This window comes from Oreochromis niloticus, unplaced genomic scaffold (genome assembly GCF_001858045.2).
Source record: "Oreochromis niloticus isolate F11D_XX unplaced genomic scaffold, O_niloticus_UMD_NMBU tig00006659_pilon, whole genome shotgun sequence".
NCBI lineage: Eukaryota > Metazoa > Chordata > Actinopteri > Cichliformes > Cichlidae > Oreochromis > Oreochromis niloticus.
In genome coordinates this window covers 22,662-37,459 of record NW_020328112.1, presented here as the reverse complement: position 1 = coordinate 37,459, position 14,798 = coordinate 22,662, and the positions used below count along the sequence as shown (strand labels likewise).

The 14,798-nt window shown below is 44.0% G+C and overlaps 1 long non-coding RNA gene across 1 annotated transcript; it reads left to right on the top strand.

Annotated features, from left to right (window-relative positions):
- The first annotated feature begins 246 nt into the window (after nt 1-246).
- LOC112845313 (uncharacterized) lies at nt 247-1,644 on the top strand. The gene is made up of 2 exons (XR_003218121.1): nt 247-281; nt 1,504-1,644. It is a non-coding gene; the product is annotated as an uncharacterized LOC112845313 (long non-coding RNA).
- Nucleotides 1,645-14,798: the final 13,154 nt, after the last annotated feature.

Sequence of the window (14,798 nt, the reverse complement as noted above, 5' to 3'; positions counted from 1 at the left end):
GACGTAGCCATGCGGTCACATGACCAGATATAAAATGGCAGGCCGAGTAGCCCAAGCCTTTTCAACTTCCAAAGACGGACAGAAGAAATACATCAAAAAATGGCAACCGTCTCCGCTAACACTGAACAGGACAAACACCCTTGGCTGCATATGCAAAGCATGTTTCGCTTTAAAGGAGTACAAAAGGACAGCTATATAATGCGATGTCTTCTGTGTGAGCCAAAGCAAACCGACGTCTCAGCGTACAAAACTCAACATCTAACCTGAGGAAACATGTTGCGGTAAGTTTGCTTTAAATTTCTTTTTTAGCTGTGGTTAAGTGGATGTCAGTCTTACAGCCGCTGTGTCGAGCTTGATTCCTTGAGAGTCGGTGTACTGCAACTTTTTGATGTGTCCATAGTCCAACACACATGAATTAAATGGCTGAATATTGCCACCTCAGCATGCAGTCAAGTACCATAGAGTCTTGCTAATGTCCTAATAAGCAATAATTCAGCGTGTCGCAGTGAGGACACGTTTAATAGTTTCAGGACACTGGCCCTCGAAGACTGGAGCTTGACACCCGTGGGTTACAGAATCACAGTCTTAGGTCTTGCCCATATTAAAAATGAGATGATTTAAAAAAGAAAATGCACATATCCAGAATCACTCCCTTTCTCCTAGAAACTACATTAGTAATTAAGCCGTTTTAATATTTTTCTTTTCTCCACAAGTGACTTTTTGTCCTGACTCTTGCTTCAGAGAAGTACAGTTATAAGGTGTAGAACTTTATGAGGAAAAGCTAAAGTTTTTTTGTTTTTGTTTTTTTTTTCGTTTTTTTTGAAGGAGAATCTATTGACTAGCACTGCTAAGCCTTGCATACGTTCTTGTTTTGAACTTAATCTGGAATTTCTTTTTTAAGTGGAATGTAGGCACGACTTTGTTTCTCTTTCCTTCCTGTAGTCTTCCGGTCAAATCTATCCGATTCACAACTTAAAGCACTCATAAATATTGTGTTTATTATGCAATCAGATGGATTGCATAATGATATCCTCTGCACTATGCACTTGAACAAAAGTAATGATCACCTCTTTCATTGAATTTTGTGGTGTGTGGTGTTCCCGGACAAAAGTAACTGCCATAGGAAATGAACTGGAATCCACTCACTGAACGGCCCACTTAACTGAATTTAGTGGTGAAAAATGTTTTTTGTGCTAGTTTATCCCTCGCGTTCATCCCCCACCCCTTACTTTTGTGTTCCCAGTCAAAATTGACTGGTCTGTTTTAACAGCTCTTAAATTACCATAACAAACAGTTTTCACCACCAAATTCAGTTGTGTGGGTGCGTCAATGGGTCGTTCAGAGGGCCTTTCATTTGGTCATTCAGTGGGTCGTTCAGGGGCCTGAACATGACAGGAGGGTTAAAAATATGGGATCATCTTGTTTTTTTCTCTTTTTTCTAAGAACTGTATAGAAATTGCTTAGTCACATGTCATTTCATGGTCTATTTTTTTCTGCCAACAGAGGGTTCACTCCAACAAATTGAGGATGTATACGGAATTAATGGACAGCCACAGAAAACGAAAGTCATCCTCTTCTACCGAGCCACCTATGAAGAACGCAAAACTTACAGACTCTTTCACAGGCTCTAGGTGAATAACACAAGCAACATTTGACAAGCTTCTGCTTACGTTTGTATGTGAGGCCAACCAACCATTTTCTATAGTTGAGACATCGTCCTTCAAGACTATGTTGGAAACCTTGCAACCTCAGTGTAACAAGGAAAACATTGTGCTCAAAAATACAAGACGCTGTGAAGAACATGAAAAGCATAATCATCAAAAAACTGAGCACTGTGAACTATGTTGCTACCACAACAGACTGCTGGTCTGCCAGACAGCATAGCTACTTAGGAGTGACTTCTCACTGGATAGATGACATCTCTTTAGAAAGGTATTCTGCTGCACTGGCTTGTAGACCTCTTAAAGGTTCACACACATTTGATGTTCTTGCTGCTGCATTAGAGGAAATCCATTCAGAGTATCACATCAGAGAAAAAGTGACCCGGACGACAACAGACAGTGGTTCAAACTTCTTGAAGATGGTGAGGACAAAGAGGAAGAAACAACCAATTGGCAGTGAGTTAGAGGTGGAGTATCAAGATGTGTTTGCCATTTTGGATGACAACACAGGTCTGGAGTACCAGCTTCCAAGGCACCAAAAGTGTGCATGTCATCTACTCAATCTTGACACGGTTTTGTAAACGGACTCAGGCGCAGACCAGGAGACCTTTGCAGAAACTGATAGTGCGTTTATTTACAGTGGTGTCACCGGGTGAATATATATACAAGGTGCTCGGGAAGGGGTCCGGGGCTCCAGGGTGCGAGGGAAGGGAAAGGGTCCAAAACCACACTCCGCTCTCTCAGCCAACAATCCCACTCCTTTTCCTCCAGTCGCTCCCCTCGCTCACTCGGGGTACAGGGACGGGGGGATCTATGCGCACACACACACACAGAAAAATCCGATTAGCTCTAGCTCGCAGGGAAACTCACAGACTTAGGCAGATTGCTGAAGCACTAACACGGGTGGCTCAACGTTCCAGCGACAGGTGTGATGAAGAGCACAGGTGCGTGGGCCAGGGCGGAGCCCGCAGTGAGCACCACCGCGGCAGGGGAAAGAGGGAGAGGGAGAGAGAGAGAGAGAACAAAAACAAAGACATGTTGCCTAACGCGGAATCAGCCGGTGAGGCACGGGGACCGTGACAGTACCCCCCCTCAACGGGAGCCTCCCGGCGACCCACCAGGCTTACCAGGGTACAGGCGGTGGAACTCACGCAGCATGCGCCCGCCCAGGATGGCCGCACGCGGGACCCAAGAGCGTTCCTCCATGCCGTAGCCCTCCCAATCGACCAGGTACTGACAGCCGCCGGTGGCGCGAATCCATAATGCGAGTGATGGAGTAAGCAGGTAGGCCATCCACGAGCCGGGTGGGAGGAGGGGGCCTGGAAGGAGGCACAGAGGACTGGACCGGACAGGTTTGAGTTGAGAAACTGAAAAACATTGTGATCTTCATATTACGGGGCAACTTGAGCCTCACAGAAACAGGGTTGACCAGGGCTGAAATCTCAAACGGACCGATGTAGGTAGGAGCGAGTTTCTTGACTCTGTTCTGAGAGGAACAAACGTGTTGAGAGCCATACCTTCTGTCCTACGGCATATTCGGGTGCAGGAGTCCGTTTGCGATCTGCAATGCGCTTGTTGCGGTCCTTGGTGCGCAGCAGGGCTGCTGGGTGGCCCGCCACACGGCCGACACCTGCGCAGATGAGTTTGGACCGAGGGCACGGAATGCTCACCTTCCACCGAGGAAACAAGGGAGGTTGAAATCCCAGGGAGGCCTCAAAGGGGGATCGCCGGTGGCAGAGGCCGTCAGGCTGTTGTGAGCATATTCTATCCACGGCAGTTCCTCACTCCAGATGGTTTGATTGGAGGAGGCGACACAGCGCAGGGCGGCCTCCAGCTCCTGGTTGCCCGCTCTGACTGGCCATTGCTCTGTGGATGATAGCCTGAGGTGAGACTGACCTTGGCCCCCAAGGAGGTGCAGAACTCCTTCCAGACGCGGGAAGTGAATTGAGGCCCCTGATCTGACACAATGTCCTCTGGATCCCATGCAGACGAAAAACGTGTTGGTGAGCAACTGCGCAGTCTCCAGGGCCGTGGGAAGCTTGGGCAGGGCCACGAAGTGGGCAGCTTTGGAGAAACGGTCAATTATGGTTAGGATTACAGTGTTACTGCTGAGGGAGGCAGCCTGTCACGAATCGAGTGCGATGTGGACCACGGCCTGGAGGGTGTAGGAGAGGGTGGAGTTGTCCTGCAGGTGACTGGTTTGTAGACTTGTTCCTGGCGCAGACGGGACAGGCAGAGACATATTCTCGAGTGTCTCGGGTCAAAGAGGGCCACCAGAAATAGCGTTGCAGAAACCGAATGGTCGGTGTGTTCTGGGTGGCAGGAGAAATGAGCCGTATGGGCCCAATGAAGACTTGAGACCTGACCGTCTGGGGAACAAATAGCCGTCAGGCTGGCCCCCTCCCGGGTCGGGTTCTGTCTTCTGAGCCTCCCAAACAGCCGCCTCATCTCCCAGGGATGGCTCCACGTGCAGGTTGCAGGTAAATACCCATCTTACCTGCTGGGGAGAGACGGGAGAGAAGAAAGCACAGGGTGCAGCTTACCTTTCCTCTGTTGAGATGAACTGCACCACCCCGGAGTCGAGGTGTCCACCTCCACCACGAACTGCTGTGTGAGGTCGGGCTGAATCAGGATGGGTGCTGAGGCAAACTCCTCTTGAGTTCCTGAAAGGCTGTCCGGGCGGCATCATTCCACTGAAAGGGAACCTTGGGTGATGTTAATTGGGTTAGTGTAACGCTACCTTACTGAAATCCGGAATAAATCTTCTAAAGAAGTTCGCAAACCTGAGGAACCGTTACAGCTGGCGCCGATTGGGTGGTTTGGGCCATTCCACCACGACTTTGACCTTTGCTGGATCCGGGCGGAGGTCCCCCTTTTCTATTATATAACCCAGGAAAGCGACTGTGGAGACATGAAACTCGCATTTTTCACTCTTGACGAATAAGCGGTTCTCCAGGAGACGCTGCAAAACCTGTCGGACCTGGGTTTTGTGCTCGGCCTGGGTTTTGGAGAAGATCAGAATATCATCAAGATACACAAACACAAACCGATTGATGAGTCCCTCAGAACGTCATTTACCAGGGCCTGGAAAACTGCCGGGGCATTAGTAAGACCAAATGGCATGACCAAATACTCAAAGTGTCCCAGGTGTGTATTGAATGCGGTTTTCCATTCATCGCCCTCGCGAATACGGACCAAGTGGCAGGCGTTTCTTAAATCCAGTTACTAAAGATTGTGGCCCCTGGAGGAGCTTGAAGGCAGAGGTGAGGAGCGGCAGCGGGTACTTTTCTTAACTGTTATGTTATTCAGTCCGCGATAGTCTATACACGGTCGAAGAGTCTGTCTTTCTTTTCTACAAAGAAAACCCTGCTGCAACAGGAGAGGAGGAGCGCGGATGAGCCGGCAGCAAGAGACTCCGTAATATATCTCTCCATAGTTCTCGTTCGGGAAGCAAGAGGCTATAGAGACGGCTAGTTGGTAACGGGGCGCCAGGGAGCAGATCAATAGCGCAATCATAAGGTCTGTGTGGAGGCAATGACTGAGCCGGTCCTTCCGAAAACCTCTGCAAGGTCGTGGTAAACAGGAGGGACGTTAGACAAGTCGGCGGAACAGGCTGCTCAGAGGAGACCACTGCACTAGGGGTTAAGGCCGCCTTAAGGCAAGTCATGTGACATGTGTATTAAGGAGGTGGGTTTTTGCAGTGAGAGCTTTGAGATCTCCATTTGAGAAGCAGCAACAACTCAAAGGTAAACGTTATACTGGAAAATCTGTTAGCTTTGTCCTTTTTAATAAACAGCTCATAACTGTAGAAATGAAAAATGTAAGAGAAGAACTTCAAATCCCGAGTGTGGGAGGACGGAGAAGGATCAGCTTATTTGGAGATTATGTATCGGAATTTCAGGAGCAGGACCACGCCTCCAAACACGCTCCTTCCGGCTGTCATCTATATAGGTTCCCCCAGTTCTGCAAGCTGATCATTCTCGTTTATGTGCCTCACCCACCCTCCCTCCTTGGTCTCTATACTTTAACTTCTTCACTTCTATTTAGTACACGAGGATCTGCCAGGCCCGGGAGCCATCGCCAGTCCCCTTTAAGGCCTTCCCCAAACCGCACCTCAATTCATGTCAAAGCATTCACTTCTACCTACTAAATCGCTGTCAAACCTAAAATGAGGACGTGGGCCCAGCTAGTGAATTCAGATTTGTGATGATTGTGTTCTTTTTGTGATTACAGGAGCTGCCCTCAGATTCAGACCTCAGCACCACCAGTGAAAGCAGACAAATCATCCATCGTGTTCACTGCAAAATTAACGGATGAAACAGTACAAGGTTAAAGTACCACATGTGCTGTCAGTGAAAGCTGCAGCTGTTTTATTGATAAAGACAAGACTCAAAAGGATTCATCACTGCTGTTACTGTGTATATCAGCATTAACAGGACCTCAGTTTGGTGTTTCAGAGAGCTGCTGATCTCAGACCTGCACAGCTTCTGTTTTAAACACTGAATTTACTCAGCTGCATGAAGAGCACATGAGATTTTCTCTGACACCTGATGAAGGTCAAAGGTCAGGTTTGAACTACAAACTTGTGATCTGGAATTCTTTCACTGTTTTGCCAATAGTGTGTTAAAAAGTAAATAAAATAATTCCGAGTCATTCATACCAGAGTAACCACAGAGGATCATATATTTAAATATATAACTGTCTACAGGACTGAACAGAATATCTTTATGTAAAAGCCCGGAGCCTGCTGCAGTGCTCAATATGTACAGTGAATGAGAATTACAAGGAACGCTTACAACAACTATTTACATAAGTGCTTTTATCTCATCAACATATCTTAATTACAAATGGTACACACGTTACAAAAAAGACCACACCTCAGGATTTTCACACAAATGCTCAGAAGTACAAACAGGTTGCTCTTTGTTGGATGTAGAGGAGACAAGGAGAGGTAGGTGGCTGTCCATTCAATCGTCCAATCTGGACATCGGCAGCCTGTTTGAATCAAAATTACAAACACACTCAGATGTTCTGAGATGTGCACACTCAGGAACTTAGTGCTGCTTTACCCTCTCCATAGCAGCACTACTGATGCTTAGTCGGGTGTGGCAGGGTGTGAGTTCTCCTGAGTCTATGATGACCTCCTTACTCTTCTCACATTCAGGGACAGGTTGTTGTTGCTGCACCACTTGCAAGATGTTTTGTAATCTCCTCTCTGGTGGTGAAACATAGTCCAAAATGTTGTTTCCCGTGTGGGAAATGTATGTGTTTGTGCAGTTTGGGAAGCACAGTCTTTGGTCTGCATGATTGAAATCCCCCGCTAGCACGAGAGAAGCATCTAGGTGGGCCATCTGCTGCTCACTGACGTGCTGATACAGTTCATTCAGTGCCTCACTCCTTTTGCTGTTATTGGAGCAGGGAAGGAAATGAAAGCCACAAACAGTATGGCTGAGGGCAATATTTGGGTTTTTAAGAGCAACATGAGAGTATAGACGTAAAAGCTGTTCTGATCCACACTCCAGTCCAGAAGGTGGCAGTAATGCACCTGAAGTTATTTGCCAACCGCCATAAAAAGATAGATGAAGAAGAACAAGGGCCAGCGCGGCCTTTAAATTCGGCTTCCAAAGGATGGAGATAGATCATGGAGCCACAGGAGCAGGAGGAGGAGCAGCAGCAGCAGCAGCCGCCGCCGCCGCCGCGCAGCCGCCGCAGCAGCAGCCGCCGCCGCCGCCGCCGCCGCCGCAGCAGCCGCCGCAGCCGCAGCCGCAGGAGCCGCCGCAGGAGCCGCAGGCGGGTAAGTCCATTCATGAAGGTTCCGTGATGAATAGACAAGATGGCGCCAGTGTGTGTGGCTCGCCGTCTGTCTCTTCCCTGCTGTGTTTGTTTGGTTGTTTTTTATTGCTAGAGTCAACCCTCTTTTAATGTACAATCGCCAAACTCTGTTGGACCTCCGACTAGTTGCCAGTGATCTTACCAATACAACTTATACTGGACATAGACGTTACCTCCATTCCTAGCTGGATACCAGCTAACCTTTGTCGGACCCTGGCCCCAGCCTCACGCGAAAGCGTTTCAGACGCCGGGGCAAACGTAGCGGTCTGCTCGTGAAACTTGAGGCGTACTTGGTGCGCTCTTCCCCAGCTCCTTGAACAAACGTGGATCTGTGCCTCATCATGTCTTTTCTCCGCGCTCTCTGGAGCCCATCGATGCCTGGCTGGTGCCCGTTGATGTCCCAGCCGCGAAAGATTTTCCCTCATCTTCGTCGGCGCGGTGCGAACCTACAGAACCTGCGGCCGCTGTGTCGGGTCTCGCAGTCAGCCACGAACACGCTGACCTCCACCAGGTTTGGTTTGGTGAACACTAGATCGCTGAGTAATAAAACTTCTATTTCAAGGGATTTATTTATGACCCAAGGACTGGATTTCCTCTGTTAACTGAGACATGGTTGAGGGCCGGTGAGTCCAGCGTTTTCACAGATCTCTACCTGATGACAGCTGCTTTTTAAACTCTCCTCGAATATCAGGCAGAGGAGGAGGACTAGCGGTTGTTTTAAGAAGCAGTATAAATGTAAACCACTGCCCTTATCAACATTACGTAGTAGCTTTGAACTGAGTGTGTTTGAGCTGGGTCGCTCTCACACAGTGCTCTGTGCTGTGGTTTACAGACTCAAATACAATAAGGACTTCTTAAATGACTTTCTGATCTGTTGGCTGAATTATGCCAAAATACGATCATGTCCTTATTATTGGGGACTTCATATTCACGTGTGCTGCCTGACCAGCCAATGGCAAGGACTTTTTAAATCTTATTGACTCTTTTGATCTGTGCAACCTGTGGTCTGTGCCTACACAAAAATATGGGCACACGTTGGATCTTGTTTTAACTCAGTTTACCTGTCTCTAACTTAGAGCTATGGTCGGATCATAAGCCTGTCTTGTTTGAGGTTTCCCTTCCTTGTACCAAAGTTAATCTTCCTCCTGTTGTTGCTCGGTGCTGTCGTATTTTAATCCTTCCTCTGCTGGTCATTCTCTATTGTTTTTAATCAGAATTGCAGCCTTCCATATGTAATGATACAGAAGAGCTGAGTACATGGTTTTACTCAGTCTGCCAAACTGTTTTAGATTCGGTGGCCCCCTTTAAGCTTAGCAAGTTAAAGCCAAATCTGAACCCTGGCTGAATGGAGACCCCAGTGCTGCCAGAAGAAAGTGTAGGAGAGCTGAACGTAATGGAAGAAGGATCACTGCAGGTGGCATACCAAATATTACAAAATTACTGGAATTCCTACCAGAAGACTGTAAAAGATGCTAAGAGGAACATTTGCTGCTATTATTCATATTATCCTTCATGTTCACAGACTGTTGGTGTTGAGTCCTCTCAGGAAACTTGTGAAAACTTCCTACACTTCTTTATTGATAAAGTGCTCTCTGTGAAAGCGCAGATTTCCCAGTCGTTCTCGACCTTCTACCCCTGTCCCTAGCTCTGCTGTCTTTGACAGGTTTGAGCCAGTTTCTTTGCTGTGCCTGCAGCAGTTGGTTGCTCATCTGAAGCCCTCAGGTTCCCCTTATGATGCTCTCCCTCCTTGATTTTTTTTCCCAAAGAGTTTTCTCACTATAGCATCAGTTGTACAATCCATTGTAAGTAGTAGTCTGTCCTCTGGTGTTGTACCTGTCAATCATAAACATGCAGTGATTCAGCCTCTACTCAGAAACCTGCTCTTGATCCTGATATTATTGCAAATTACAGACCTATTTCCAAACTGCCTGTTATCTCAAAGATTCTTGAAAAGGTAGTTTACAAGCAATTAATGTCCTTTTTAGAAGAACACGGTATTTTAGAAGTTTTCCCAATCTGGTTTTAAAGCTTTACATAGTACCGAATCTGCCCTTTTAAGAGTTTTTAATGATGTGTTTTTAGCAACTGGACTCAGGTGACTGCGTTTTTATTGTGCTGTTAGATTTAACTGCTGCTTTTGATACAGTGGATCATCTTTTTAAGTGGGAAATAAATCTGGGAGTCATCGGCATAAAAGTGGAAAGAAATCCATGCTTCCTGAAAATAGACCAAGGGGTAGGAGATACCGAAAACTAAGTATAAATTTAAAGGTGATCGTGCTTTTGCTGTAGCTGCTCCAAGTTGTGGAATGCACGTTAGGCAGGCCTCTTCTCTACTGAGTTTAAAAGTCTTAAACGTATTTATTTGCTGAAGCCTTTGGCACTGATTAAAGGGGTTGACTCAATTTGTTTAACACGTTTTAATTTATTGTAGTTATTTTATTTTATCTTATTTTAACTTTCTTTATTATGCTATTAGCATGTACAGCACTTTGTGAACTCTGGTTTTATTTTAAAGTGCTTTATAAATAAAGATGGTATGGTATGCATTTGGGCCTGTCTATTTACTGAATGCACCCCTTTGTTATACATTACTGTGTGTATGTTAAGATTAGAAGTACATGTAGTATTGCTTTGTTGCAACAGAAAGTGGACATATTTCACTTTCTGTTCGGTCACTTTTTGGCTTCTTGACATTACTGAAAGCACGGGCCTACTTTATCCAAGGATACAGTGCCATATGGCTGCCAGTGAAAACTTGTTAAGGCCCCAGGGGCTTTTTGAGCTTCCTGCTCTAAAATAAAATACAAAATCACAACAAAGTAAAAATGTAAGATGCAATGGACAGGGCAGTGCAAAAAAAGTTTCTTAAGTCTTCTAACAGCTTGTTAAAGTATGCTTAGACAGTTTTTTTTTTTAACTTTGCCCGCAGGATAAAGAAGAAGCGCAAAACGCGCCGGGGTCGGAGGGCGAAGCTGAGAAGAGCTGCCGTTTCAGTAAGTAACATCCCGTATGATATGAAATAATAAATGGCAGGCCCTCAAAGCCTGATTCCCAGACCCGAAAGGGAAAGCTCAGGTATCAGGCTTGGGGACTGACTCATGTCATGTCATTTTTGAGCTGATAAAACAGGATGCAGGGTCATTTTGTTTGACCACTGCAGCTTTGGGGGGTTGTACAGTGTTGTTTGAGACCATGCTGGAGTCACTTGGAACAAAGGTTGTGGACAAGGTAAAGTTGGGCAAAAATTTCATAAATGCACCCTCCTCAGGGTGCATTTATTCGCAGCTGGCAGAAGGCCAGAACTGTTTGTTTATGGACTTATGTTTATGATGTGTCGACCTCTGGATCGACCTCCTGATATGTTGCTTTTCGATTAGTTTTATTCTGGTTTTTGTTTCATCCAGGTCTCCTTGGTTATGTGTCATGTGTTTCCTGTCTGTGTTGTGTTCATGTTGTCAAGCTTGTTATGCCTACATCTCTCCATGTTTCTTGTTTTATTTTGAAAGTGTAGTTTCCATGTTCAATGTGTTTTGTTTGACTTCCCCTGTGGCGTCATGTTGATGTGCGTCAGCTGTGTCTCCCCAGATGAGAGGGAGAAAAGGCCAAAACTAGCTTTTTGTTTTAAACTGTACCAGATTGTGCAGAATGAGTGTCACTGGCTGCCACTTGTTTCTGCTCTAATCCCCCGTTGTTGTTCTCTCAGCTTCTGTCCCCTTGGTGTGCCTTTGGAATCTGATTTGTAGTTGGTGAGGTGAGGTGACCTCTTGATGGATGCGTGCAGCAAATCGAGGGTACATGCAAATGCACAGAAATTAACATTGGAATAAGCTGAGATACACAGCTTTGGTTTCCTTATTTACTATGCTGGGCATTGTTCAGATACAGAAACGTGGTGGAGAGTGTGACATGCTCCGTATGATGTATGGGGCGATCGTGGCTCAAAGAGTTGGCAGTTCGTCTTGTAACCGGAAAGTTGCGGGTTCGAGCCCCAGCTCCGACAGTCTCAGTCGTTGTGTCCTTGGGCACCTACTGGTGATGGCGCGATATGGCAGCCTCGCATCTGTCAGTCTGCCCCAGGGCAGATGTGGCTACAACTGTGTGTGTGTGTGTGTGTGTGTGTGTGTGTGTGTGTGTGTGTATATGAATAGTGGAATTCTAAAGTGCTTTGAGGGTCTCGAAAAGCGCTATATAAATGCAATCTATTATTATTATTATTATTATTATTATTATTATTATTATATTATTATTATTATTATTATTATTATAATAAACTGCAAAAACCACCTCCTTAATACTAGATAAATACACTTATTTTTGGTGATGATTTGCTTAAAACAAGTGAAATTATCTGCCAGTGGGGTAAGTGTTTTTTTTTTTTTTCTTACTAAGATTTCTTGAAATAATTTTAGCTTATTTAAATCTTCTTAAGTCTTTTTACACTTATTCCAGGCAACAAATCAGAACAATTGAAATTTAAAATAAAATTAACCACTTATTCTAGGGAACAAATAAGATAGTTAAATCTTAAAATAATCCTTACACACTTATTCCAGGCAACCAATCACGGCAATTGAAACCTAAAATAAGCTTTAACCACTTGTTCTAAGCAAAATGTTGAAGAACAGCTCTATGTTTCAATAAAAATTCCTACAGCCTGCCATGACTTTTTTGTATGAGCCTGTGGTGTCTTGCTCATGGATTTTGTCTTTTAAACGCTTCAGTCTGAATGACAGACAGAAGCGTTGCCACACATTTAGGATAGGTAAGATGCAGGGTGTAGTAGTATGCCATAAGATACAGCAAACCTTCTCCAAGGTCATCTGTGGCAAATGTGGTGATGGGAGTGGTTCCAACTGCAATAAGACAGCGGGACCCTTCAAAGAGCTGAACAGGGCTGACGCTGGATCTTCTGTTGGCAAAAGAAAAACAAAGACAAAATGTACAATGTACGGAGAAACTCCAAAGCTATCAGGGTAGTTCAAATACTTAACCACAAGTAGACTTTACTTTATTGATCCTTTGGGGTGCACCCCTGGGGTGATATATGAATGATGACAACATAGATCAGATGCGCTACAGACCATATTAATGTTATTTTTCTTTAGATTGACAAATACTGTATAGAAAATCCCAAATATTCATGTTTGAAAAATGTAATAAATTCTGCCTCATCACTGTTAGGATTATGTCTTTACACACTTCAGGAAATGACAAAGGTACTGCACCTGTGATAGTTAAATATGTAATTATTTCCATTTTGTTTTTAATTTCTTTATGATTTTCTTATTTTTTTTAATGAAATTTTGATCTATCAGTGTTTGTGCCATTTCAGATTTCTGCACACTTTTCCAAATATAAACTACATTGTTGCAGGATTGCATGGATAAAAAGGCCATATGCCAAATAAACTGTTAAAGTGAATGCTTTAGGGACATTATTTGATAACAAATATGAAGAAACCAGACCTGAAGGACATGAATCAGTGCTTCACTGACATGTCCCATCTTCTTGGGTGGTGCAGCTTGTGATAGGAAGAGAGTTGGTAGTGCCTGAACAGGGCTATGTTTAAACAGAACAGGAAAGAAAGAACTAAATCAACTTTCAGTTCAATATTCAATATTATTGCCATAATTGTAATCTTTCACTTACAACTGTTGTCACCAGAACTGCTCCTGGGTGGCAAAAGCATGTTTGATCCACCACTTGAATCTGCATCATAATCTTCTCCCTGGTCACATGGTGAGATATCCATGAGACACCTTTCTTTAGTTTCATCCTAAATAAGAAAACAAAATAGTTATATTACAGGAGTCCTAAACAAAAATGTGTTGTGCTAGGAGTTTTTCAATCAAAAGCGGCAAAACTTGCCTCTTTGTGAACTTGAGCCCACAACTGTTTCCTCCTCATAAAATTTTCAGACCCTGGAAGTAGGTCCCTTAAATCGTCCCTACTGAGGGTGTGGAGCAAGACCTCATCTATGTTGGCAGCTGTAAATAAGTCAGTAAAAAGTTGTACATCTCTTTTAAATGTATACATTTCACTGTTCTTCCATGGTTAAGTCTTATAAAATTGCTCACATAAATTTATGACAAGGCTATTCCAAACTAGTTTCAAACTAAAACTAATAGTGCCCAACTGCTTGTCAAGTCATTCAACAAATGATCAAGCTCAGATTAGGCCACTTCATCCATAAGAAAAATATTACCTCGGTTCAGCAAGGTTAAGTGACCTGATTTATATTAATAGTTTACAACATAAATAATTGGAAGTAAGTTCACATCTCCAACTTACAATAGTTTATATGATTATCATGATCTGTCGGAAATGAAGCTTAAAGTAAATCTATAGGTAAAGATGTCATTCATAAATGTGCATTATTTCATTACCCAAACTGGACTTGCAAATAAAATTTGAATAAACTCATGTTGGTTAAATGTAATTTGAGAGTTAACTCTTGATGACTTAAGTAAATCCTATTTAAGTTAAATATAGATCTGTCCAACACCCCTGTCTTTTTCCATAACAAAAAAAAAATTAAGCAGCAGAGAACGCTGGATGTAAGCCGACAGTTTGACTGATGCTGGAGCTGTAGGCTTAAGTTATCCATAAGTGAATTCGAAAACGGCGTTGTAAAGTTACGAGCCCGATTGTGAGATTTGTCTCAAACCAGTATTGGTCCTCCCAAGTTGCACACACAAACACACCAAGCACAGTGCAGACAGAGAGCGCGCGGCTTAAGAAAGGGGGGGGAAACCCCACTGCAGCTTTTTATTGTCCGTGGGTGGGACATGCAAAACTGACTTTTGCAAAGGCGGATATCAACTGTAGTTTTTTGTTGTATAGCTATGTTAAGTATATGAAACTAAATTTACCCAACTAGCACCATTAATAATTTTAAACTCTCACTGCATGCTAACAATTCAGCATTCTGAATGAACTAAGCTAGCTAGCTGGCTGGCAGTTTTGGCTAACTACCCATTGGTAGTAAACTGATAATACTGCCTTGGTAAAACTTAATATTTGACCACGACTGATGTTACTACAGTAAGTCAAAGCTAAAAGAACCTTAATGTTTGCAAGCAAAAGTTATTACCTTAACACAATCCAGTCCGAACGTGCTCCTCATGTCCTTCGCTCTGATTCAAAAGTGAGATAATGGATCTTATTTTAAGATATTTTTTGTTTTACACTCTATCTAAAGCTATTTTTGCTTGAAATAAATGTAAAATGGTTCATTTTAGATTTACAGACTAAATAAGAAAGTAATATATACTTGAAACAAGTCTAATCATCTCACACATGA